Here is a 23,440-nt window from a genome sequence, read left to right on the forward strand (position 1 = left end):
AATAAATAGATAACACAAAATATTACATTAAAAATGTAGGCGGTTCCCATATGCCCCACTTCCCAAATCCCCCACTTTTCCCACATCAACAACCTCTTTCATTGGTGTTGTACCTTAATTGCATTTGATGAACACATTTTGGAGCACTGCTACACAGCATGGATTATAGTTTGCATTGTAATTTACACTCTCCCCCAGTCCATTCAGTGGGTTATGGCAGGATATATAATGTCTTACATCTGTCCCTGCAGTATTGTTCAGGACAACTCCAAGTCCCGAAAATGCCCCCACATCACACCTCTTCTTCCCTCTCCCTGCCCTCAGCAACTCCCGTGGTCACTGTCTCCACGTCAATGATATAATTTCTTTCATTGCTAGAGTCACAATAATTCTATAGTAGAATGCCAGTCTGTCCACTGTAATTCATATTTTATTCCTCCATTCTGAGGACCCTGGGATGGCGATGCCCACTCCACCTCTCAATCGAGAGGGGACTTTGATCCCACACGGCTGGTGGATGAGACTCTTGTGCCTGCGGCTGTAGACTCTCTTGGTTCCTTGGTTGACCTCACCTCCCTGTCAGCTGACCTGGGTAAGTTCAACATCACTGATGCCTTTAGATGTTGCATCTGACATGTAGGGAAATAACATGATGCGTTCAAGGTCACCTGGCTACATTCTACTGGCACTGGGAATAGAGCACAGATTCCAACCTCCAAGCACATGATGATAGTCATATATTAAAATAATTCATGATAATATTTCAGGTGCAAACAGTCTGAATCCCCAAATTCAGAGCATTTTAATTTACCAAGTTCTTAGACATATGGTATTGTACATCTTTAGATGATTCCTGCGAGGTGAGGAAAATTGGATCCCTAACATATTAAATGTTATTGAGTAGGCTGTAAATGAATCTCATACTTAATTTATGCTTTTAATGTTTCTTTAGTTGGATTCCAAATGCATTCTGCTTCCTCCTGGGGTCTTCCCTGAGACCAGGAAAATTGCCTGCTTTCAATTCTCTGATAACTGAGTTTTTCCCCATAATGAACTAACAAATATCTTCATTAGTGCTTCTCATTTCCACTTCTAGTTTGCTCAGAATTAAGCACCATAAAGCTTCTGAGGATACTCTTTCTAAGCTTCTAAATAGAGACATACAGGAATCAAATACTCATTTCCCTCCAGATTATCTGATTACAAAGGAACAAATGAAGCCAAATCTCAATTATCCATGCTAATGGGAGCAGGGATGACTTAAAAAAACAAAATCCATAGAGCTCAGAAGCCTTTTCCCCCATTTGTTTTGTCCTTTCCACCCAGCAAGCATTTGACAAGCACCACTAACAAGCAGCAAAATTGACTGGCTGAGATTCCATCTTCTCTCCATCCTTTGAAGCCTGTGCTAATGAACCACCGAATCACAAACAGGAGGACGAGGGAAGAAGCAAGATGCATGGATAATCCTCCAACTGGAGCACCCATCCTTGAGTAATCGAGAGCTTATGGTACACGCACAAGCTGGATTTAAAATCTGTTATAAAGATTTGCTCCAAAGTGGAAAGGAACGGGGTTTGGAGTTGGGATGAAGAATGAATCTGATTATTATTATTTAATCTGCTTATTATTATTCTTCCTACCGGAAAATCTCTCTCATTACATAGTAAACACATTGTATAGAACTGGTCACATTTCAGCACCACTCTCTCTCAATGTCATATAATTGAACACCCTGTTTTGTCTGCTGGTAAGGTTTGTACTCTTTTTAAGTATTTTGTATGCCCTTGCTTCAGAAATATTTTAGTGTATACTTTTATCCCTTTTCAAATCTGAACACAAAATCTACTTTTTAAAAAACATCATATTTTCACTCTTGGCCTTTTGTTGTGAGTCTGTATTAGCCCTGTCTTAACACTTTTATTTCTCTTGTGTCAAGTTAAAAGAGGATTTATCTCTGCTTTGAAGAGTATTTGGTTATTTTATTAAAATTCAGATTTCCTTATTCCATGATTACTGTGAGAAGTGCTTCAGAAGAGAAAGAGACAAAAAGGCTGTCAAAATTGTCAAAAGCTACCAAGAGGATGAGGGTAAATACCAAGAAAGAAATTAGGAGGTTATTATTGTCTTTCAATTGTTGAATGCTAAAGCCAAAAATCCTTTGTATTATTATTACTTTAAAGATTTTTGAATACTTAATATACTAGGAACCCTAAGTTTTATGTATGTACTGTCTCATTGAATTTTTACTGTTACCCAATAAGTACATACCATTTTAATTTTCATTTTATAGAGAAGGAAACTGACTCTTTGATATATTAAATGACTTCCCCAGGGTCTCAACGGTAGTAAACTCAAGTAGTCTGATTCTAAAATAAGGGCTCTTAATCTTTATAATACTATTTTCCCTTCCCTTCCAAATGTCATGAGAAAAATGGGAAATTTGAAGAAGAAACTGGATTAAAAAATGTTTAAAACTTATTTTCCCATATGGAGACCCAAGCATGTAAATAGATTTCCTAATGAGTCAATCAAGAGGATGAGGATAAAGAGACAAGAGAGAAGGGGGAATAAGGTCCTTAAAAAGAAATACGGAAGCCAGAGAAGAATAAACCATGTAAGTGCAGGATTTGCCCTAGCCAGGGTCAGGGATACACAGATATGGTGACATTTTAAGGTGAAAGAAAGAGAATTTGACGATACTTTAATGGATGCTATTTATACTTTCAATAATCACAGTAAAATTCCTTAGCTCATGGAGGATTCAGATTGAGATTTTCTTCCTTCAAAGACTACTCCAATGACAGCTGTATACTTCTGCCTTTCTCTCTTGTAGATTTGGGCATGCCCTCAGTGGATGCTTTTGATGTAACTTAAATGGAAATTGTTTAATAACCTCGGTTTACAGGGACCCTATTTAATGAGGACCCCGTAGAATAGATACCTGCCATTTTCCTCCTCTGTTTTTGTCCTATAAACTGCCTTGTGACCAAGGCTCTATTTCTCACTTCCTTAGTCTCAGGAAATTCAGGCTGTGCATTATCATCCTTGTTTTTTGATTATTTAAGAGGAAATAGTTCCCTCTTAAGATGATGGAATAAAGATACTGATGCCCACATTCCTCTTGAAAAAAAAATCAAACAAAAACAACAAAAGAGACTAATGAGAACAAGGCCAACAGAGACACAAACCTGTTCATCTTTGGTATATAAATAAAACTCAAACAACTTGATCAGACGTGCTGAAAACTTAGACTGGAGGATGTCCAGTGGCCCCTGAGGGAGATGCCATTGAGAAGGCAGCCAATTTCCCTGTAGCTGCCCAGAAAGGTTGAGGAACTTGTGATACTAAATATAGTGCAAGAAAGGATGAGGTGGGATTGCTTTAAAGCCTGGGTAAGAAATATTTACATACTCCCATGTCCATCTAATTACCACCTTGCATGCAATCAGGAAATACATTCAGCAATGGAGATAAAGAATTTATCCTCTCAAGTCACTGACCCCCAAAGCCTTTCTTCTTGGGAACACCAGGCTTGAGGGTGGCAAGAGTGAGGTCCTGGAATGAAATCAGGTGAGTTAGGAGGGTCTGCATACTGAATGAGTCCACTAACAACCCTCTCCCCGACTCTTGTCCTTGACCATGCCGGCATCCTGACTTGGTCTTCCCGCTCCCATCCCTGTCCTTCCAGGCAAGAGGTGGCAAGATCCTTTTCTGGATAAATCATCCCATTACACAGAATCTATCCAACAACAACAACCAACATAATCAACTTATAAAGAAGTCTACCAGTCAAAAGCTTTCTGGTGCCTTACTCTTTAATATGAACTGATGGCCTAGGATTTTAGCCTTTGAGGACAGCCTCAAAGAAAGACGAAAATAAATAAGCACCATAAAGTACTTGTAAAAAACACTGTGAAAATGTAACTTAGTAGGAAATGTGGAAGAAATGGGGACAGGCTAGATTAGGAACCAACAGCTGGCCACGAATACCCCACAAGATGGCTGCTGGAGGAAGCTGCAAGAACCCCCATTCGGAATGAGATTTCCTCCTGAATGAAGGAGAAGCCCCAGATGTTCTCCAGGGGCCTTATCTTTGGGCCTTCAAAGGGGATTGAGGGGTGGGGTCATCAATCAAAACAGCAGACAGCTGGGATTCTTCCCCCTACATTAGAAGAGGGGCGGAATAATTAATGGTTTAAAAAGCAAGCACAAAGCCAAACCACCCCTGTTCTTGCCTTCTTGCCCCCTGCCTGGAACAGCAGGCAAGTAAACCTGAGCATTTTGTAATCCGTAATGGTTCCCCATTGTATTCTGCAAATCAGCCCTCTTTACCTCTTTTATCTCTTTTCAGCCCTTTCCTCTTTACCTGGGACCCATAATCTGTTATTTTCTCCCATTCTTTTCTCTCATTTCCTTAATAAATTACTGGCTTAACTAAACTGGTTTGCTTTTAAAATTCATTTTTTAGGCTTAGCCAAGAACCTAGAGAAAATCTGGCAACAAAACTATAATTACTATCTGCCGAGGTATAATAAGATACTGCATCTATGCGATAAGTGTCATAACTAAGATATCATAAGAGAATATTTGAAATCTCTTGGTAATAAAAAATCATTGTTGAGATAAAATATTCAGTAATGGGATTAAAAGATTATATTTAATTTTTTTCTATAAAAAAAAGACAAAATGATAGAAAAGTAAGAATATTAGAGAATTGATGATGTAGGTCTAATATGTAGCAAATAGTAATAACAGAAAGAGGGACCAGAGAAAACCAGGGGGAAAAATTAGCAGAGATTTAATAAAAAGACAATTTTCCATAATCCAAGTCTCTAGAATGGAAGTGAATGGTCAAAAGACACATATCAAGGAACATTATCTTAAATTTCAGAAAACTGCCGATAAAGTTAAAATACTAAAATCTTTCAGGGTGTGAAAGAACCAGAGAGAAAAGAGATCATAGGCAAAGGGTTGATAACAGGAATGCTCCTGGATTTTTCTATGGCAACACTGGATATAAGAAGACAATGGAAAATGGCTTGAAAATCCTGAGTATAAATGACTTTCAACAGAATTCTATTCCCAGTCACATCATGGATCAAAAAGTGATTCAGATTTTCAGACTATTCAAATGCTTAGACATGCAAATTCTCCCAATTTTTCTTCCCATGAAAATCATCGTTTTCGGGAGGCTGCCAGATGACCTGCTTGTGCATCAGGTCTAGACAGCAGGCAGTCCAGATTGGTTCAGGCAGACAGAAGCCCCAAGGGGGATGTCTGGAATGTGAGGTTGGGGGGTGGGAGGAGAATTCAGACTGCCTGACAAATTTAATAGTATGGAACTTGTTTTGATAGCTACTGTACAAAGCTTAGGGACAGTCTGATAAGACCTAGCTAGCACTTTAAATAAATCTCAGCAAAGGAAAAATAAGACTACTATGAATTTTAGAGGAAAAAGTCATAGAGGCAAGGAACTTTAAACATAAATCTCTTGGTTCAGCAGCAGACTGCACTGTCTATTCAGGGCTAATAAAAAAAAAACAAAACCCTGAATAAGGATTTAACCAAAGAGTTCAAAGTGCGTATACTGGGAAGTTGAAGGCATCCCCCCCCCCAAAAAAAGTGTTGCGTGCATAAAAATCTCATTTAGCAAAACAGGAAGTTAATCATTGATATTTAAACCGATGAACTAAAATATAGTATTTTTCACATATTTCTTAGAATTGTGGAAGCTAATGGCAAAAGAAACAGGTGAGAGGGTTGAGAATGTTTCATTCTGAGACTATGAGTGAGAAGGGGCTTCTTTTGGGGGATTGCACTTGTTGTGAGTCATTTGGTTTTATTTCATCATAGAGATTTTCTGATTCTTCAGCATACTGTGCTCCATGTGATGGAAGGGCACATGTAAGACAGAAAAAAATAGATAAATAAGTCAAAAGGGAAAGAATAATAATGAGTCAAAGAAGTTAGATATTTTCAAAATCAGTGGGATAAATTAACTGTAATTGAGAGGACATGGTCAAATAAAACTAAAAGGAGAAATGAGAGTAGAGAGGTGGCGAATTCTCAGATATAATGAAGAGAGGGAGTAGGAAAAGCTATTGTGAGTGAGCAATGGAATTCAAACTTCCGCAGCTTGTGACATTCACAGAGTGGAATCTTTAGACATTGTTTGCATTTATGACTTTTCTGTGGTTTCCATATATGAACTGTCATTCCTCCCTTGTCACAGATTTTGTTTCTTAAACTATGATCCAAAAGCAGTTGCCCCTCATCACCATCCCCAAATCCTCAAGATTGGGGAATGAGCAATGGACTAAAGTAGGCTCATTATTATTCTACTGAAGACTTATTATTGTTCTAGCAATGGAAGAACTCTTATTATTGACATAAAGGCAGTGGCCACTGGAGGTTCTAAGGGATGGAAGAGGGAAGAATAGGTGTAACATGGGGTCATTTTCTGGACATTGGATTTATCTTGTATGACATTGCTGTGACAAATACAGGCCATTTGCATATTTAGTCATAACCTACAAAATTGTGCAGTTCAGAGTGTAAACGATAATGTAAACTGTAGTCCACAGTTAGTAGCAATGCTTCAATATGTGTTGATCAAATAGTAACAAATGTATCACACTAATGAGGGATGTTGTAGATGTGGGAAAGTGTGTGTGTGTAGAGAAGGAGTGGGGCATATCGGAACACCTTATAATATGTAACATGTACGTAATCTAAAAAGTCTTTAAAAGCGAAAAAAATTATTAAAAAAAATAAAGTATAACCCTAAAAACAACAACAACAACGAATAATTGCCCCTTCTGTATAGCTCCCTTTATAACTCAGAAACTTCTAGAAGGGAGCTATTCACCTCTGTATTTTTTTTTTTTTAAAGATTTATTTTTATTTATTTAATTCCCCTCCCCTCCCCCGGTTGTCTGTTTTCTGTGTCTTTTTGCTGCGTCTTGTTTCTTGTCCGCTCCTGTTGTCGTCAGCTGCACGGGAAGTGTGGGCGGCGCCATTCCTGGGCAGGCTGCTCCCTCCTTCGCGCTGGGCGGCTCTCCTTATGGGTGCACTCCTTGCGCGTGGGACTCCCCTACGCGGGGGACACCCCTGTGTGGCACGGCACTCCTTGCGCCATCAGCACTGCGCATGGGCCAGCTCCACACGGGTCAAGGAGGCCCGGGGCTTGAACCGCGGGCCTCCCATGTTCACCTCTGTATTTGTATGTGACAGATATATGTCTCATTATTTTGGCAGAGAAAGGAATTGATATTCAACACAACTTGCATAAGGGGCATTTCTCAACAGTTTTTCAAAGAGAAGTACTACACTTATGAATGCTGCTGCTAATCATGTTAGAATTTGTAGATGGGGGCATTTAATGTGGCTAAACTCATGGATTTCTTTGGAAATGCAAAGGCTTGTTAACTAGCTAAGTTAAATTCTGAGTAGAGAGGAAGTTGCAAATGACTCAGAGAACCATAGTTGTAACATGGTAAAATTCATCCTGCAAAATCCTGGCTTTCCTGTCCTTGGAATCATCATGGAGACAATGCAGTGAAAGTCCTGGGGACAGGGACCTGTGTTTCCTTTCTATGTAAATGTGCTCTGTGATCTGCAGGGGATTTGTCCCCAGCTGGACTCCCCTCTTCCCGAGCCTTAGTCACCTGTGAGCTGAAAAGCCCTGTCTCAGGTCCCTGAGTGTACCCCACATGCTCCTTCTCAAGCGCTGAGACTTGCTCTGATTCTTCCAGCATTCTCTGCATTACGGGTGTCTGGGGAGGAATCCTCAAGGTCAGGTACACACAGCTCATTTCTGAATACCCTCTGGCTCAACTATCTCGAGATTTTCCTCTTCTTTGCCCTCATAAGTCTGATTGTTATGGCCTATATTAATGCCTTCTTTTTTTCTTCAACATTTTATTTTGAAATAATTTCAGACTTACAGGACAGTTGCAAAAATAATACAAAACGGATGCAGAGAACTTCAACTGGGCCATAGCTTTCTGTTTCTCGGTGTGGATTATAGTTTTTTGTTGGTGTCTTTGCATCTGATTTACTAGAGTATTTTTTCTGGGTGCAGTTTTTCTCTCTAGTTTAGGGCTTCCTATCATTTCTCCCTTGCTGGTTATGCAGTAGGAGCCAGGCATATAGTTGGTGCTTAAGCTGTGCAGGCTTAAGCTGCCCTCATTGCGGTTCCTCAGAAAGCTAAAGTAGAACTTCCACATGACCCTGCAATCCCACTACTCTGTATATGCCCCAAAGAACTGAGCGCAAGGTTTGAACATGCTGAACACACTTCCACCTCAGGGCACTGCACAGCATGTTTCACTTGCCTGGACCACTCTTCCCAGGTGGCCCCTGGCTCAGGCTGTGACTGTATCTTCTATCACCTTCTGTGTTCCTCTGTTGAAATTTTTCAATAGCCACATTACCTTTTAACATACTGTATAATCTACTTGGTTATTATGTTTATTTCAGATCCTCATCCTACTCCCAAATGTAAGCTCAAGGAGGGTAGGGATTTGTGTCAGTTTAATTAACTGACCAATCCCAGCTCTTAAGATGGAGCCTGTTACCTATGAGGCTCTATAAATATTGAATGAATGGATGAATGGATGTATGTCCCTGACTCTCTTTTAAAAAGTGCTGGTAAAGCAAAAGTTTTAGAATATAAGGATAGCACTCCCTTTTGGAGCAAAGAACAGGTTTGCTTACTGTTTCGTGTAATCAAGACAATGTCCTTTACCAGGCTAATGTCAGGCAGCCTTACTGCCCGTTACAAAATATTTAATTTCTCTAAGCTTGGTGCTCCTCTCCTGTAACGGTACTCAGAGCATATGCAGATGGCACTGACCCTCTTTGCATTGCCCTGTGGGAAAAGGGGCTCAAGGAATGAGTACAAACGCAGATTCTATTGCTGAGAGTAATAAAATCCTTTGTCTCTGACCCAGAAATTTCTTATCTTTTGCCAGTATCATTCAATCAGTTGCATACTATATTGTTAGCTTCCAAGTAGGATAAAATTTCAAGTCTCTCACAGTTCTTGACAGTGATTTTTCCAAATGATACATTATCTGGAAAAAATACAATGAAATTCCAAATAGCCTGGGACTATATTTGGATATTTCAGTATTTGAAATGCATTTTAGCAATCCAGAACTCTTCTATATGGCTTCATCAAGACAGCTTCCATACCTTGAAATTATATTAAAATAGTCATACTATGTGTACTGTGTAAAAATGTTTGACTATTATGACTAGGTGATACCAGGACTCAGATATAACTTAGTGGAGGTAGAAAATAATAGGTTCCTATTAGTTCCTATTATATAATAGGTTGATATTAAATAAACTTATATATATTTTCATATATGATATATTAGTATATCACATATAACTTCTCCTATTATATAATAGGTTCTAGTATTATAATAGGTTCCTGTTATAAGAGAAGCACTTACCAAATGCTGGGGACACATGATCACATCTAGAGTTTTATAGGAACCATGATATTGAGAAGCACCTTTTTGTTAAACTTAATTATATTTTAACTGTAAAACCCTAGGATCTGCCCCATCGCCTCTGAGAAGCTAAAGTGCACAATTTGGGAAAACAAATAATGTGAATTATGAAAAACCTTTTGCCCTGGCCCTCCATTCAGTATGTGCTCCTGCAATGTGTCCTCCAAGATTCTGGGCACCCCATTACTTCTTTTCACTGTCATTTCTCTTTTCTTATTCTCCTTATCACTCATTCTCTCTTGGTTCTATCTAAAATTTAATAATAATAAAATTGACTTGCTTTCTTTGCACAGCAGTTTTTGCTTTTTAGGGCACTTTTGTGTTGTTTTTTTAAATATCCTTTTTAATAAAAAACTGCTTAGATGACATAAAGGTTACATAAAAAATATAGGGGATTCCCGTATGCTCTGCTTCCTCCCCCTCCTACATTTTCCCACATTAACAACATCCTTCATTTGTGTGGTGCATTTGTTACAATTGGTGAGCACGTTTTGAAGCATTGCGAGTAAGCATGGATTATAGTTTACATTGTAGTTTACACTCTCTCCCAAGTATTTTTGTACGTTATGACAAGATATATAATGGCCTGTATCTGTCATTGCAATTTCATTCAGGACACAATTCCCAAGTCCTGAAAATGTCCCTAAATTACACCTGTTTTCCCTTCTCCCTCCCCTCAGAGACTCCAGTGGCCACTGCCTCCTCATCAATGTTCTTCCATAGCTCGAATCACAATAAGTCTATAGTGGAACACCAGTAAGTCCACTCTAGTTCATCACTCATTCCCCAATCCTGAGGTTTCTGAGATGGTGATGTCCACTCCACCTCTAAGCGAGAGGGGGCTTAGAGCCCATGGGGCAGATGGACGGGACTCTCTTGCTTGTAGTTGTGGACTCTTTCTCTTCCTTGAGATGGTCGTTGCCCATCATCATTTCCTTGTTAGTTGTTCTGGGTGAGTCCAGTGAACTGGAGAGTAGGTGTTGCAACGCTGTTGAGATGCAGGGCCCAACTGGCACATAGACAGTCCAAAAATTTAAGTCTCTTGGACATACACTTATAGTTCAATTCTGTCACACTGGGGAGAATAAACTCCAAAGTAGGGCCTATCATCAGGGCGCCAAACTCCTGAGCTCTCCGCCCTGTCTACGGTGTCTGGATGTCTCCAGAGCCCTCCAGAGTCCTGCTATTTGAGGCAATATTTACTTGGGCAGTAAATGAGATCCTGCTGAGATGTGCATAAGCATAACCTCTGGAATGACCTCCCGATTCACTTTGAAATCTCTTAGCCACATAAACTCATTTGTCTTTGCCCTATTCCCCTTTTGGTCAAGGTCTTTTTCCAGCTGCATTTTAGTTGGCAGAGCATTTTTGCATGCAATAAATACTTTGGGTCCTCACAAAAGCCAGGGAAAAGTAGTGTTATTACAGCAGAAGTTTGTCCATTCTTTGAGTTATCTGCTTCTATTTCTTTTCTTGAAATTCCCAGTCTTAGTTCTCACCTTTTGATTTACACAAGATATACAGAATCCAATTTTTCAAAGGATATTCCTTTAAACATTTCCCTACAACTTCTATTTTCCAATACACTTTTTGAAACCAAACAGTCCCTGGAAATTTCAAGGTAATCCATTTAACATTGTTCTTACAGCTTTCCCCAACTTAGTTTCTTTCTTCAAAAGTCCTCTGCTATATCAAAGTTTCTTTTAAAATATAGGATTCAAACTAAATACAGCTTCTTGCATGTTAATAACTAGTCTTGTGAACAAGAATTACTGCCCTTTACTAGATACAAAATTTCCAATTTAAGAAGTAAATTTTTTAAAAAAGTAATGACCCATTACTAACTCTCAAACATATAGATTGCATTTTTAAATGATCTACATTGTACACACTAAATAATTACACACACACACACACACACACACAGAGCACCCATTGACCACACTGTGTCGGATTAGCAAGAGGCAGAGCTTTCTCAGGCGTGCACCTGCGCCTGCCCTTAGCCCCATGAGTGGACCTTGACTACCTGAAACCCGGATGGAGCCCAGCCTTCCCACCCCTGACACCAGAGGAGGCCAGAGGCTGGTGACTTTTCAAGATTGATGAGCAGTTTCAAAGGATGTGTGGCTTTTATGACCAAATTTGTGGCATTAAAATATGAGTGCTTGAGGGTTCTCGTTGCATATGGATATCTTCATCCGTTTGGGTGAATTATTATTGGCATTATTGAAAAATATTAAAAGTGAATATCACTTTATAATGTGGTTTTTTGAATTAGCTTCTTAAAGGGCAACCTTTCCTCCTTTTAGCTGATGAATTCCTTCGAAATACCAAGCACTCTTTAAGGTTTTGTGAACAGAGAAACGATCACGACCCCTGCTCTCACGGAGCTTGACATTCGAGGGACGGGGCTTTAGGAAATCGACGAAGAAACATTAGAGTCCAAAATGAGGAGACATAAAAGGAGCCAAAACCCCCTAGTGCCCAAATCTACAAAGGGTTTCCTTGGGATCCAAAATTTTTGACTAGCCTGTAGTGAGGCAGAATTCCAAATTCATATGCTCTCTCCTGAGGTCTGTTTTTCTATTAGAAAACTTCCAATTGCGGCTGGTGAAAAGGGAAAATGCACCCAGTTCTCCTGAAATGAGACCTTCTCCTTGAGCAGTGCCAGATCATCTCATATGGCATTTCATTCCTTTTCTTTATTTCTCATTTGGTTTAAAAATTCTTTTCACGTGCGGTTACTTTCCTTCCAGAGAGCACAGAACTAACTGAGGCAGTGGCAGTCTCCATGGAAAGGTGATCTTTAGGGCACAAGTCTGAAGGCGGAGACCAAAAAAAGCAATGCCTGGTAGGGGCTCCGGGGCAGAGGGGACAGAAGGACCGGGCTTGCTTTCTGTGCTTGAGAAAAGGACACACGGCTGGTGTGGCCACCGCAGAGCAATAGGGAAAGAAGCGCAGGAACCCAGGGCAGCAGCGCAGCTGTTGTGGCGGGAAGAGCAGCCAGATATCCAAAATCTAACTGTGGATTTCTGTCCCAGGGAGTGGGTCCATAGATATCCTCTGTGCAATGACATGTCTTCCAGAGTAATGTTTGGTCTGCCCTAAAATTGAGGTGTGAACAGGCTGCAAAGCTTATTTTGACTATTCTGAAAATAAAGGTGAAGATGTTCACTCAAGAGTTAGAGACACTTGGGGGGGGGGGGAATCGAAATTAAAATATTTGGGGGGAAAAGAGCACAGGATGTTTTAATATGCAAAAGTTTTTTATCCCCACTTATGGAAATTCAAGGAGAAGAATCGAAAGGATTTCACGATCAACTAATAATGTGGTGGTTCGACCTGCCGGTCAAGGTCAGTTGGTTACTTAGCTCAACTGTCCACAGCATCGGTGCCTGCTGTACTGTCCCAGACGAGGCCACAATTATCGGATGATTTGTGGTTTTGAGTCCCAGATAATCCCACTAATCTCATCCTCTCATAGACTAGTTGAGGCTGTGTGTTTTAAATGACATTATTAAAAAACTAGACACCTAGTTAATTTCTTTCATATTCCAAGTTCCATATACACATTCTGGAAGTAAACCTATCCTGAGGCAGATGTATTTTGTGCCTGTAAATCAAGTGGATGTCTTTGGAGATTATTAGTTCTATTGCTAGGCTGCATTGTAGGTGGGAAGTAATTTGCTTCCTTTGTTGTTTTTGATCCATGTTTATCATTCTCTTCAAGTTGAAGTTATTTATCCAAACAGTGCAAGTAAAGAACTGGGAGGAAGGGAGATTAAAATAAGAAGGATGTTCTCTGCTTTAAAAATGCAGCACTGAGCAAACATATCTCAGGAGATGAAGTAGAGTTGCAAAAAACCTGGGAGGAATAACGATTAATTAAAACTCTTAGCTTGGATGGGAATTTAAAATGTGTTTGTAAACTATCAGGCTTAAAAAAAGTTATTATTAGGAAATGATGCTGAAAGGACAACCGAAAAAGTTACGCTCATCTTTATGTAATAATCTTTATTTAGACCTGAAACAACTGCATGCTCTTGGGAGGGAGGCAAGGATGGCTACCATAGGAGAGGACTTGGAAAATTTCAAATGTGAATTTGGGTGTGTTTGAAGACAATGAACTTGATGACTTTAGAGATGGGAATAAAGGCTAGAAAGGGCACTGAACTGAAAATAAAGAGAGGAGACTCTACCAGTTATTAATATATGTTCAGTTCATATCTCTCGTTAATTTTCTCCTTACTCAAGGCACAAATAATTAATAATAATATGTTACATGCCCATAGTGTTCTTTTGCAATTGACTAATGTTTCATTTACTTATTCTTGCAAAAACTCTGTTAGTTCCAACTTGCTGATAGGATGGTTAAATAACTAATGAAGATTGAACTAGTTAATATTGGTAAAACATCAGAACAGGGCCAGACACCGAGCTAGGGCTCCTGTCTGTGGTCATACTTTTCTCAGGGTGATATAATAGTAGTAACCAGTAACCCTACTCTTTTTCTTCTTTTAGCTGCTGAAGTCTGATGGAGATGAGACACAAGAAGGCCGAGCCGGTGTTCATTCATTTCTGCATTCTCAGTGTGCTGGATACATGTTTCTTGAGTGGCTGATTAGCCACCAATCCTAATTAATAGAAAGCTATTATTTTTACCTTGCCTAAGACAACAGAGAATAGTGATTAAGAGTTCGGGCTTTATAATTTGCGAAATTGCTAATTAAATTCTGGATTCATGGTTTGTTTACATTGTCACTTGGGACAAGTTACTTTAATCCCAAGTTTCCCTCATTTATAGAATGGGGACAATAATTGTGTCGACCTTATATATCCATCTCATAACACTTATCATTCCATATCTTTTATTTATTTGTGTGCTTATCTGCCTTCTTACCTACCAGTATTTAAACCCCATGAAGGAGGGAATTTTATCTGGTCAGCCAGATGAACTGCACTTAAAGTCAGGAAGTAAATAAATATTTATTGAATGAAACACCACATACTGTTGTAGTGAGGTTTTAACAAAGTGCTTGTACATAGAAAGCCCTTGTTCAATTGTCACCATTCACTATTATCATTATTAATAGGTGCCATCCAGGATGTGGAGGAGTACAAACATGAGGTTTTATAGATTTTGCTATGCAGAAAGTTGAAGTAGGTTAAAAGCGTGTAAGGTATGAGTTAATAGACCAATGGGATTTGTTTATAATTAACATATTAATTGCTTTTATGTAAATCAGAAAAGTAAAATAAGTGTTTTAGAATAATTTGTTCTCAGATGGAAAGTTAGTCATTATTTCTGTCATTTTATATTTATCATTAACACAATTGCTAAACAATCTTCCTTTTCTGTATTAAAATTATCAGATATTTAAAGAGGAAGTGTGCTGATGTTCTTTCAGTGCCTATACATTATGAGCTCTGATTTCTAAATGAGAAAAAGAATACAATTTTTGATTTGGGCCATACCATTTCTGAAAAGATTCGGTTCTTAGATTATATAACCATTTTTATTGTCATTCTTAGGAGAGAGACCTTATGCATCACTTGGGCCACTTAAATTGTATTGTAAAAGTGCAGAGTTTAGAATTCAGATACTAATTTCTAATGGGAAGAAGATGATGAAAACAATATCCTTTAGGGGAAGTGGATTATAACATTACCAAGTTTTTCATTAATTTTTAATGGATTTTTAACATTTCACTCAGATAGTTAAGCATCACTTAAATCTGTTAAATGCTGTCCCTCTTACAGGTCATTTAATCCTTTGAGTTTTAAGAGCAAGTTATTATTTTTACATTGTGTACTCTGAAAAAAATCTTCTGTACAGGGACAATTGAAAGAGAAGTACTATATTAATTATCTGGCCACTTAAGAATGACACAATTATAATAACAATTTGCTACATGATATATAAAGCATCTTTCCTGTGTTTATTAAAAAAGAATCACTCCAGCAATTATATAATGGAATAATCTGCTCAGATTTGAGAGGAACATCTTTGAATGTTTATTATTTTTATGGGTTTTCTTTAATTTTCTTTAATTCATTTTCCATCCTTAATTGGCCTTCTACAACCTGTTTTTTAGGTTTCATATGGTGATGATCCTGAATAATTTAGGAAATAAAGTGAGCAATTTCTTTGATATATTGGGGACATAAATGACACAATAGAGATTTTATTTATTTTTAATTAAAAATTATGCTATAATACAAAATCACTTCCATTCAGTGTACTTTCTATGCAAATACTTGGCTGACAAAGAGGCCCATCTCAATGACCAATCTAGTCAGTCTAAAGACAAGTTCTGGTAGTTTTCTAAGTATAGCCATGAAGTAGACATAATTCCTAACTCCAATTTCATAATGATTATTTCTGCTCTTGAAAAATACCCTCAAAACACCCTAAGGAGACTCTTATGGTGGAAGAGTTGCTTCCATCACCTTCCCTTGGACTCTCATTCTTGAGTGACCAGTGTCTGAGGAGCTAATAGTCCCTGTTATGTGGTCTAGCCTCAGCAAGGAAATGATACAATTCTCTTTGTTTTCCTTTGCTACAAACATGCAGCATTCATATAAAAAAGGAACAAAACAAAAGCATAGAGAGATGGAGAGGTGATGAGTTTTGTTTATTTTTTGTTTATCATTGGAATAATGAAAGTGCTGTAAGAATGATTCAACTGATTAATACACAATTATGTGATTATACTGAATACCATTGACTGCATACTTTGGATAGATTTATGCTTTATTAATAGGTATCAATAAAACTGATTTTTAAAAAAGGAACAAAAACCTCCCCTTTAAAATAGAAGTATGATAGAGGAAGAAAAGGAACAAAATGCTACAAACTCAACATACCAAAAAAGTTTTGGTGAATTAGTTAGAGTTACTGGGCCTTAGTTTCCTCACCTGTAAAAATTCAGATTTTAATTAGATCAGTAATTTTCAAAATCTGCCCCAGTGATTCCCAGAGTTGATAAGGAAATTCCCGTGGGTCTCCTCTCGGTGGATGGTAGTAAGAAGAATGATCTTTGTCATCAAAGACTTGCTCCTTATGATTACACTGGAACAAATATGGATTTATCTGTTTAATTTGTTTATGCTTTCAAAAGTAATTTCATGTGAAAAAAAGTAATCTGCTGCTAATAAAAAAAATATTCTGAAAACTATCTTATAGCTTTGGTCTATGACTTACACATCTCAGGATGATAATTATTGGGATTCTGCTTTGCCATGTAAGAATACTGGAAATATTAGATGTGATGCCTACTTTCATTGGGCTAAATCCATTACAGCACCACAGAATAAAAAACAGACTTTTAATTGTTGCTAATCTCACATATAAACACTACTAATTCAGTAGGATTTCTGGAAATAAAGTTGAAAAACGTTTCTATACATCATTTCATATTCTATATTTTAAAATAGCTCATGCTTATAAGGTACAGTAACACTTCCCAATTTGTGAAATATGATAGAAAACAATTGCTATTGCATAAAAAACTTATTAAGATAATACCCACAGTGGAGATGACACAGTAACAAATTACTTAAATTTGATTGGACCTGATTCTTCTCCCGTGCAGTCTTTCTTTAAGGCATTAAAAACATTTTAATAAAGAAAGCAAGATTAAATTCCAACAAGACAAGACCATTACTCTTAATGAGATTCCTTGAAGAACAACAGCTTAATTGGTAAAAAAAATAAAAAAATAAAAAAAGAATAAGTGATTATTTGCTTAGGAACAAAAAAATAATCTAAGTAAGAAACACCCGTACACCTGTAGATGCTTTTCAACAGTAGGACTCCAAAGAGAAAAAAATTCATGTTAAACTTTGTCTTATAAAAATACTTCTTTTTATGTTGGATTAAATATTAGGAGACCCAAGTCTGAGTCTGGGTTTTGTAACTATTTAGCTTGTGACTACATGAAAATTGCTTTAATTATCTGGTTCTGAATTACCTCATCCTTAAAATAATGTGGTTGGGCTAGATAATCTGTTATAGCTATAACATTGTATGAATCTATATTTCAGTGATTTGAGTTAAACTGCTTCCAATCCTTTTTTGAGATTGTAATCAGAAATGAATATGCATTGGAGACCTCAGTGCATGACATTTTATATTGTATGAAGGGATAGAAATAAACTAGTGTTTTCATGTATTTGTCAAACAGTCTTTTCAAGCTACTTATAGAGGAAAAACACACCAAACCCTATAACTTAACATTTATAACATGTAATTAACTATAGGCATGAGACTAGGACACCTGTAAAAGTATGCTCTTTTTGGATGGGGTTTAAGGGATAAAAATGGCACTCTATATTATTTGTTAGATAGTAACTCCAAACATAAAGACCTGAAAGAAAACTGAAGGCATGTACTGTACTGATACAGATAAAACCAATGGGATTGGTTTCATGGATCTGGGACATCAGAATCAAACTTGAAGAGATGAGATATTAAATTAACAACCATGACACAGTGAGGGTAGAGGGAAATGAAAATTGTCTCTGTATAATAGGGATAATTCTTGATGATGCAAAGGGACAGTAAACTAAAAAGATCACACCAAAAACCAAATCAGCACTGACCAGTTTCTAAATATGCCACTCAGCAGTTAAAATCCATGAAAATGTACTCAATGACTAAAATATGTAATGCATGGGAGAAAAAGAAACAGCTTTCCATGGAGGGGACATTTGTATCATTGACACCTACAATGGAGCTCAGACCATAGAACATTTTCCTGGTTGATACTTCATTTCCTCTTCCTTCCAGGCTCTCACTGATCTAACAGTAATACCCTGACTGGCAGTTGTTTCTGCTTTGTGGTTGAGGCTTTTGTGGAAAATTATGTTCTTGAGTTGGCCCATTCTCATGGGTCTGAACCTATTATAGGTGGGGCTTTCTTCCGTTGGATCACTTCAGTTGGGAAGCTTTGATTGGATTATTTCAGGAAGGCGTGACCCAGGGTGGTTCTTAGTCTTCTTGCTGGAGTCCTTTATAAATGGGATTAATGTGGACAGAAAGAGCCACAAAGACAAAGAGAAAGTCACAGGAGCCTAGAGAATGCCGTGAGAGCAAAAGGTGAAAAAAAACCAGAGTCCGGAAGAGAAGGCAGGGACCAGCAGATGCCTCCATGTGCTTTCCCATGATGTGACAGAGGACTCCAGGACCGCGTGTGGCCATCTTGGGGAGGGAGCTTCGCCTGATGCCTGGATTTGGTCATTTTTCTCAGAACTGTAAGCTTATAAGTTAAATAAATCCCCATGGTAAAAGCCAACCCATTTCTGGTATATTGCCTTGGCAGGCTATAGCAAACTAAACCATATTTCTCCACTGTCATAATTCTGTTAATATCCCTATGTCTCTTCCTTGCCTGCTGTATCCAAGCTTTCTTCTCCATCTTCCCAGAACAGTGACAAGCAAAGCTTTACTGGCCATCAGATAGGTATTACTGGGTACCTGATCTTGTGGTCAGTCACCTCTTGAAGCACCTTCTCCAGGACCAGGGGGATTCCTAATCCAATTGGCCACAGTGGCTGTGGGCAGATCCTGTGTGGCTCATGCTTAGAGCTTGCTTGCCTTACGGCCTGCGCGTGGTAGACAGAGTTAGGCAGGGCTTGCTCTTTCTCTCCTCACACACTCTTGAACGGACTGTTTATTGCATAGCTAGATGGGAGGTGGTAAAAAAAAATACCAAGATTCTGATTGGATGTGCAATGATTCAAGAAACTTCCCCAGGCTTGGAGGCTAAGGCTCCTGCTTGAACCTTTATTTTATCAGAGCTCTGCGATAAGTGTTATTGCTTACTCTCCAAGGTAAAAATAAATTGAATTCTGATTCCCATTGTTCCTTATCTGTAACATGCACTTGGGGACGTTGTCTGGGAAGGCAGCTTAATTTTCAGTGCAGGTGTTTTAGGAATCCCTCAGGAAAGTTCGACATGGAACCTGAAATTCCCTAACACTGCCATGAAATGGTTTCTCTTTCTCAGGGGAGGCAGATGCAGCTAACAAGCTGCGACCATTGTCTATTTTCAATAAGCAAGAGACAGGCAGCTGAGCTTCAAAACACGTCTGCCGAGCCTTTGTTAAATGTCCCTCTTGGTTTAGAAATTATGCTTGTTTGAATGTTATATTTCTGCAAAACAATACCGAAAAAACACACCTCCATGTCCCAAATGAAGTAAGAAAGCTGTCATTGTACATTGCCTCAGATTCACAATCTTTGCCCCATGGAAAGATATATATATATATGTATATGTACATATCCATATGGATACACGGATATATTAAACACTCCCATTGTCCCCCTCACACCCTCTACTTCATAAAGGATACTTATCTGAAGAACTTTTAGGTTTGCAAATCTCGGATGACTTTTCATTGTTCATCCCAACCGCTCCCAAGTAGCAATGAATTGGAAGGAATTGAAAAATCCCTGTAAAGGACTGGAGCAATGTGGATAGTATATGAGACCTAACTTAACAGGGAACAAAGGGAATGTAAAACTGTGTGTTCTAATATTTCTGAATTATAATAGAAATCAATCAAAGTATGGTATGAGTCATACAAGGGAAGTGTCCTACTTAGGGAAACCCCAGGTTTCCTGTGTCCACGGCTTCAGTACCATGAAATATTGTATCACCAAACTCCACTTCTAATCCTAATGTACCAAACAAAAGAGGAACATACTAAATATAAAGTTTTTCAGTCTTTTTTAAATTTGCCATTGTAGTTTGGATTTTATTCATTTCATTTCCTCAGAAACTTTTTTGGTGGCATGTAACTTATCCCCTACTATTGGCTATTTAGGTGGTTTTTATGTTATTTTTCTATCATAAACAGAAGATGAAGGAATTTTCTTGCTTATAAATCTCTTTGCATATCACAGATGGCTCCTAGGGATTATAAACGGTAAACGTGAGTGGACCAAACCTAAGGAAACGTGTGATGCTCTGGCTTATCCCGCTAGCTAATTGAGCTCTCTAACCACAGCAGAGAGATATTTGCATTCCCCTGTTGCAGGTTCGGCCCTGGTTTCAGTGAGGAACTGAGTGGGAGGCGGCTAGCAGGGGCTCAGGATTCCAGCACTGGGCCCACTTGGGTGCCGGTGGAGCTTTGGCACTGGCTAGTGGTTCTAGTACAATGGATCCTGCCTTATTTCTTTTGACCACTTTCTTGTCTCCAATTTCTGCAATGGCATTCTTTCCTATGCTTGGGTTTTACAGGAGCTGCGTCTTCTCTCCCTCTCATAAATGTGCAAAGTACTGATGTCATACTATAAATCACCATAAAAAGGATTTTGCTGCTTGCTATTAGACAATTTTACTTTATCTCGCCTCAAATTCCTTAAAATTCCTAGGCATTTCGCCTCACCCCATTGTGATATTGTGTTTCTGAGCCCTGGATCTCAGGTTTCTGGGCCATCTTACCAAGAGATGAGCCCTGACTAATACCTGCATTAAGTATTGCCTCAACAGTGGGAGTTTTTGTGTAGTCCCCAATCTCTAGCATTTAGCCATTCCCAGTGACCCGGCAAAGGCTTATGCTCTTGTATATTAATAGAACATTGATGGTTTTGATTATATGGCTCACTGAACTTGCTTTACAATTTTGTAAAATTCAAAGGCATGCTTAAGTAATCTGAAGTTCAATCAAATCAGCATAGTGATAGAGGCGAGGAAGGGGATTTAACAATACCTGTGACAATTTGAACCAAGCAGTTTCATCTGGAATTAAATCTGATTTATTTCTGCTTTTTTTTTTTTTCCTTTTTCCAATCCAGAACAAAAGGATATTTATCTATCCATAGTCCATGGTTACAATTTTCAGCTGAGTAAGTGGTTTTCCTGTCCACATTATCTGAATTTGTTATAACACGTTTCCTCTCTGGAAATGAGAGAATTTTAAAGGATCTGAATTTCGAAGTACTGGGTTCAAAGGCAAGTTACTAGGATGTTATCTACGAAGAACAGCAGCACCGTGTATCCATAGCCAAAAGCAAAAGAGTCCACTTTTCATCTTTTTGGCATCTAATATTTCAAGCATTCATACTTTTCCTCCTATGGAACTCTCTCTCTAGTTGGTGGGAATTGGATCCCTGGGCTAGAAGGCTGCAACTTAAAAAGAATGGAGAAGGTGATCTATGGTAAGCCATAGGAGGGATAATATTTCAGTCCACTCTTCCTTCAGCTTAGAGTCGATCACATTGGATAAATATAATCATACTGAGATGGAAGATAGGCCACTCTCCACCTTTTCTTCAAGATAAACAAGAGTGAGGAAAGGGGGAAGCTGCAGACAATGAATAAAGGAGTGGAAAAGAAAGGATTTGTCAAGGCATAAAGAAATGATATTTTAATGGAAAAGAGTTAAAATAAATAAACAAGAGCCTGGCACTGCATTCTCAGATCCCAAATATTCCATTTATTACAAAGCATTCAATTCAACAGGTGTTTATTGACAGCCTATTAGCAGGTGCTTCTCGGAGTGTTAGGAATTCAGAGTAAAATCCAGACCTTGAATTCAAAGAGCTTTTAATCTTATTGAAAAGGAGAGATCCTCTATAACCATTCGTTGCTATTAAACATAAGTGCAAAAGTGTAAAAAGATACACTTGAAACCAGCTCTACTCCATACCAGTTAAGAGTGTCTGCATTTTTAATGCAACATGATATGTCTCAGATGAAAGACATCTCAGACCTCTAGCTACAACCCATTTCCCCTGTTTTTCTCATTATTTTCTCCTATGTTTCTGATTATCTCATCTCAGAGCTGGAAATCTAGGGAATACTGTCTGTTCCTTCCCCACCTGTTGTATTTTCTGTTTCGTGACATCCAATTTCATGTAACACTGAGATTCTTCAGGATCTCTGATAGTACTAAATGATTGAAGACATAGTTCGGATAGAAAATTCTGTGCCATTTCTTTTCCTCTTTACAGTAACTTTAAGAATTGGGAAAGCTTTCAATTTTCAAATGGGGAAAATTAGATTACAGTGAAGCCATAACCTTGCATCTTTGCCTAAACTTGCTCCCTAATCAGGAATTAAAAGGAAACTGTCTGAAGAATTGTTTAATGTGCTCTTTATCAAACCATGATAATTAAATCATAATTTCCATCCGGCAGCAAAATGTGATGAAATTACCAGGCCCAAACTATTAATTACTTCAAAGATCCATTTTAATTGTAAACAGTTTAATATACATTCATAAAAATTGTCCTGAGGCAGGCACTTAATGGCGATTTTTGTGATAGTTTTGCCATTCCCTGGTGACTGCAGCAATATTTCCATGAGTCTTTTATAGTTGACACATCTGGTTTTATTTTCCAATTCCACTTTCTTAGACCATGTTCCCACATTCTCTAACACTTTGGGGATTAGAAATATCTCTGTTTTCCTGGGGGGAAGTGTGTTTGTGTACGTGTGTTTGCATGTGTGTGTATGTGTGTGTGTGTGTGTGTGTGTGTTGTGGGGGGTTGGTCAGGATGAAAAGGAGAATGTCCCCAGCCACACAGAAATTCACAAAACAACTTTTATGTAAAACATAGTAAAGATTTGTGATAGTTAAGTATGAGGAAACATCTTTGCACGCCCTTAGTTTTTTGAAATATTTTTCATTTAAATAAATATTTGTAACTTTTTCAAGGTCATGATGCAAAGTTTCATCAATATGGGACCTGTGAATAGTAAGGTAAATAGAAAATGATATAAAACTTCCACATGTGTAGCAGTTTGATATTATTGATGAATTCCAAAAATAGATATTGGATTATGTTTGCAATCTGATCTGTACCTGAGCATGACTAAATTGTGATTAGGGCGTTGAGTCCCCACCCCTTGCTGGGTGGGGACTCACAGATAAAAGACATGGCAAAGAACAGAGTTGAGGAT

This window comes from Dasypus novemcinctus, chromosome 25 (assembly GCF_030445035.2).
Source record: "Dasypus novemcinctus isolate mDasNov1 chromosome 25, mDasNov1.1.hap2, whole genome shotgun sequence".
NCBI lineage: Eukaryota > Metazoa > Chordata > Mammalia > Cingulata > Dasypodidae > Dasypus > Dasypus novemcinctus.